We start from the raw sequence: 5,022 nt of genomic DNA on the forward strand, positions 1-5,022 counted from the left end.
TAGGACAAAACACACATCACAACAAGAGAGACAACACAACACTACATAAAGAGAGACCTAAGACAACAACGTGGCAAGGCAGCAACACATGAAAACACAGCATGGTAGCAACACAACTCTGTGCATTCCAGGAAGCACAGGGGAATTATAATTTACCCCTTGATGAGCAAATATTCCCTATTGAGGGTTTCCTATAGGGCATTATCTCTTTGCTTCATAAGACATTATACTGATCATAATGCTCAAGGAATGTGGTCATTCTTACAAAAGCAGATGTAAACCAATGGAAAAACATGCGTTTGCACTTGACTTAGAAGTTTCACTTACTCTGACATGTGATTTGTGGTTGTCGCAACTAGTGTGAATGTACTAGCTGTCAGTGGCTCTGGATAAGGGCTTCTGCTAAATGACTAACATGTCATGGAAATGTAGTCCTACTGTAGATGTTTGTAAGCAGTTATTAGCAACTACTGTATGTCATGCATCACAATGCTTTATGCATTGATCATAAGGCGTTATAAATGTGCTTAATGCATTATGAGGATATTCATGGAGATTATTTATGGGAAGTGTTACCAAAATGTAACAATATTTCATTTCCACAACAATACTGTATATTAAATCCTCAAGAATATGACTTACTACTGTTTCCTCAGGCTTCATTGTTGTGGGAATGTTGCTTTGAGTGGCCAGCTACAAGAAGATGGAGTAAGGTGAGTATCTTTTAATATCAGTTGAAAGTAATCTCGGTTAACAGAGAACTAAAATCTTGCGTAATTTGGTCAGATGCTTGATAGGTTAGAAATGTGTATTTGAATTATGTTGCATGTGTGAGATGAAATAAGATGAACAGGTAAAGATGTTTTTCGATGAGGTTAGAGTTATATTATTTTATCAGTGGATGAAGAAATGTTTTTGCTTGTGAAAGTCATTTTAGTCTTAAGGTTGATTATTTATTGTTGATTAAGTTATTCAGATAATCATTTAATAAAATCCCTCGTCTCTGAAGAACTCCCCAAACGGAACTTGGGTTAAAAGTGTCAGATCTACGAATGATCTGTGACTCCATGCGAGCATCTGGCTACAGTTTGATGTAGAGTAAGTATCATTTCACATCTCTAATACCATGAATCACACATTAAACGGTGGATATCTGAATTTATTGTACATGTAATGAAGGTGGTTTAGTGAAGCACACTCAAGTGACGTGTAACCTTGTCTGAGTCCTGACTACTTGCTTTGTCTCCCCATGCTGATGCCTAGGCTTTAGCTCACCGTGCTAACCCAGTCTTGTGATGCACGGGAGACCCGGCTTCGAACCTGTATAAAGATACACAGCTGTGATTTACCAATACTCTTTAGCCTACTTGTTGCACTCAAGTTTAACTAAAGAAGTGCTCGTGTATCACAAATAAATGACCGTTTATCTTCCTCCTATGAGGTGTTGAGTAATGTGTAGAAGCAGGGCGTAGCGGTTGAGAGCGTTGGGCCAGCAATCGAAAGATCGCTGGTTTGAATCCGCGATCTGACTAGGTGAAAAATCGAATTGCTCCTATACAGTTGCTCTGGAAACGAGTGTCTGCTAAATAACAAAGTAAATAAGTATCTATTTGTTCCTGATGACAGGATGACTGTGTACGGTGGGGTTAACCTATCAGACACTGACGTGGATGACCTGCTTGCAATCATCCTCCCTTTAGACATGTCAAGGTAAGGGAGTCTTAGAAAGCCATACTTCCTAATTTAGAAAATCTCAACACCTAACATTGAACCTTTCACTGATGAATTGCATTAAAGATCATTTAAAAACCCCTTGATATGTGACTTGCTGCCATATAGTGATAACTTTGCTCAACATACTGTAGCCAGACAGTGAATAATCATACATTAGTATACAATCATGTGTACAGGATTAAAATAATGTACCTTGGATTTCAGGTTCAATATAATACACAGCTATTTACATGATTTGGATAATTGGATTGAAACTCCACAGTACCAGACAGCAGTCAAAGCCTTTTACTTAACCCCATCTGGCAAACTTGAATTTGACTTGAGAAGACTCTTTCAGCTATTTCCCACTCAACAGTAAGGACTACTGGCTTCAATAAAATATCCACAGTACATTCATGTATTGTACAGTCTGCAAACAAATACAAACATACTGTATGCCAAATATTTTCTTTATCATGATTTGATTAGTGTCTGTGTTTGTGTATTTCTGTCATATGAATGACCATGCCGATGAACTGATCTCGCTGCTACACTCTCAAACCTCTCTGGAGGGAATAGATCTGTTGGTGAGCAGCTTGACAGAAAGGTGTGCTGCCAGTGTAGTAAGTCTCAGCCAGGCCTGTTCCAACCTGAAGGACATAATGTGAGTCCAACCTACTATACTATCAGTGTCTGTGTTCATATGTTTCAGTGTTACTGTTCCACTCATGACTCCTCTATTCTCTTTCTCTCAGCCTTCAAGTAAACGGTTTCTTATTGGACGAAGGAATACAATGCTTACGTGAATCAAAGAGGCGCCCAGATTGCCAGTTACTTCCCTTTGGGTATGCATGTACTTACTGTATATTATTTCTGTGATGAGGTTTAAATAAACCAATTTATCAGCTGAAGCTAATCACAAAGTGCCACTAATCATCATCATTGGTGAAATCCATCTCTCACCTTTACAGGTTCAGATGCAGGAAGCCTGCTGACCAGTGCACTGACTGGGAGGACCGGTTTCTTGGTTGAAATAAACTTGTTAAAGCTCACTCTACATGGAGAAACATTCACAGAGACAGATTCCGAAGAAGATCCTATGCATTTAGGTCACATTTGTAATGTTCTATAGTAACCGTGACAAAAGCCTGTTTATACCTGGCACTAACATCCTGTGTCCTGATCTTGTCCACATTCTGATTGTGCCCACATTTTCAGAAATATGTCTACAATTGGTATTAAAATGTGTCTCATATCTGTCCACATTGTGGCAAGATTTCTGGTCCCTCTCTATATGCATATTATTTCACAGATTTTTTTAATGTTATTTTGAAATAATATGTTTTAAGACTCATGTTGATGGCATAAGTCAATGGCAAAAGATAATGATTTAAAATATATTTAATTTGGATTTTTAAATGGTTTCCCTGTCCAGATCTGTCTACACTTGTAAGATATCCAGACACTACCTCTGGGAGGTGGGCAGGAAGATCTGATCATCACCATCAGATCACAAATCGTCTCCACCTGTCTAAAAATGTGGGCACAATCAGAATGTGGATAATATCAGGTCAAAGGACACATTTTAGAACCAGGTATAAACTGGGCTTCAGATGATGGATGGCTGAACAAAAGGTGCATTTCTCTGCCCAGGTGTTGCTGATCCATGCCAGATCTTCCAATGCCTGGATAGGTGTTTTACATGTCAGCTAACCACATATGGTTTGTCTAACGGGTTGATTGTCGCAATGCTAATTAATTACTCCCAATTTAAATGGCGCTGGTACGGCAACTCCGCAAGGCCGAATGCACCATTGGGTGTACACGGTCTGCCCTCCAAGACACTTATAACACCAGGTGTCGTAGGAAGGCCAAGAAGATCATCAGGGACCCCAGGGACCCCATGCCCTCTTCCCCCCGCTTCCATCCCTTAGACCTGGGCAGTACAGGAGCATCATGGCAAAAACTGAGACTGGCCAAGAGCTTCTACCCCCAGACCATCAGGATGCTGAATAGCCACCACTAGTCAGCTACCTTATTTCATATTGTCCCCCCACCCCCTTAATGCCTGCTGCTCCCTAATGCTCTTTACTCTGCCCCTCCCCCTCAATGCTCTTTACTCTGCCCCCACATCCCTCAATGAACATTCATCACTGCTAAAGTTGATATCATGTATAGTAATATCTCTACTTATTATTTTCACTGTACCCTGCAATAACACCTGCAACCCTGTGTCATGACTCTCCTGTGAGGATCCAAGGATCAGGTTACAGTGGATCAGCGTTCAATAGAGCCCTCTCACCCGCAGAGGAGGGAGGGATGGATGTGTGGGTTTTATGACACCTCACGTCGATTGTAAATTGTAGGCAGCAGACGATTCCTTTTGGTTTCTAGATTGGGCGAATGGAATGTGTCTTTGTTTCAGAAAAGTTTGCCGCCTAAAACTTTAACATCAAACAATGAACACTGGGACAATATATTTCAACATCCGAATGTTTGGAGATGGAATATGTCTAGTTGGTGAATTTGTTATAAAGACGTTATAACGAAAACATTGTAACTTGAAGATCTTTTACACTGTGTACATCTGCTTTACATTGTGTAGAAAATATCAAGGATAAAGAGAATGTTTTTGTGATAAGATTGTGATTTTAGTTCTCTAACAAGATCATAGTAATAACTAGCCATGCCCCAGGGAGCCCAGAGAGCGTGTCAGCCTGACGTCAACACCCCCTTTCTACCCGAGGGTATAAATGTTTGAGTTAAGAATTGATATATCAGACTATGTGGACCACAAGCTGCAGCTTGGTCCACATTAGTCACGACCACGAAAACGTCAACACAAGGTTGAAGAAGACAAAAGAACCTCTAACAATCAATGCTATGGTTGAGTACTGTATCTAAGAAGGTGTATTTAAGTAGGACCATCCGGTTATTCTCTTCAAATCATCGTCGCCTACACTGCTCTCATCAGCACTCTGGGAATCATCGACAAGGTGTATATGTAATCCTACATATAAACTCAGCATAAAATTAAACGTCCTCTCACTGTCAACTGTGTTTATTTTCAGCCAACTTAACATGTGTAAATATTTGTATGAACGTAACAAGATTCAACAACTGAGACATAAACTGAACAAGTTCCACAGACATGTGACTAACAGAAATTGAACAATGTCTCCCTGAACAAAGGGGGGGGGGGGGTCAAAATCAAAAGTAACAGTCAATGCAGCTGGTGTCGACACCAGATACTAAGTATTGCATCTCCTCCTCATGGACTGCACCAGATTTGCCAGTTCTTGCTGTGAG

General features: G+C 40.3%; 1 long non-coding RNA gene across 1 annotated transcript; it reads left to right on the plus strand.

The window, feature by feature from the left end:
• Window positions 1-2,249: 2,249 nt before the first annotated feature.
• Window positions 2,250-2,525, plus strand: LOC115156424 (uncharacterized). Its single transcript, XR_003868242.1, has 2 exons — window positions 2,250-2,377; window positions 2,469-2,525. It is a non-coding gene; the product is annotated as an uncharacterized LOC115156424 (long non-coding RNA).
• Window positions 2,526-5,022: the final 2,497 nt, after the last annotated feature.

Source organism: Salmo trutta, chromosome 21 (assembly GCF_901001165.1).
Source record: "Salmo trutta chromosome 21, fSalTru1.1, whole genome shotgun sequence".
Classification (NCBI taxonomy): domain Eukaryota; kingdom Metazoa; phylum Chordata; class Actinopteri; order Salmoniformes; family Salmonidae; genus Salmo; species Salmo trutta.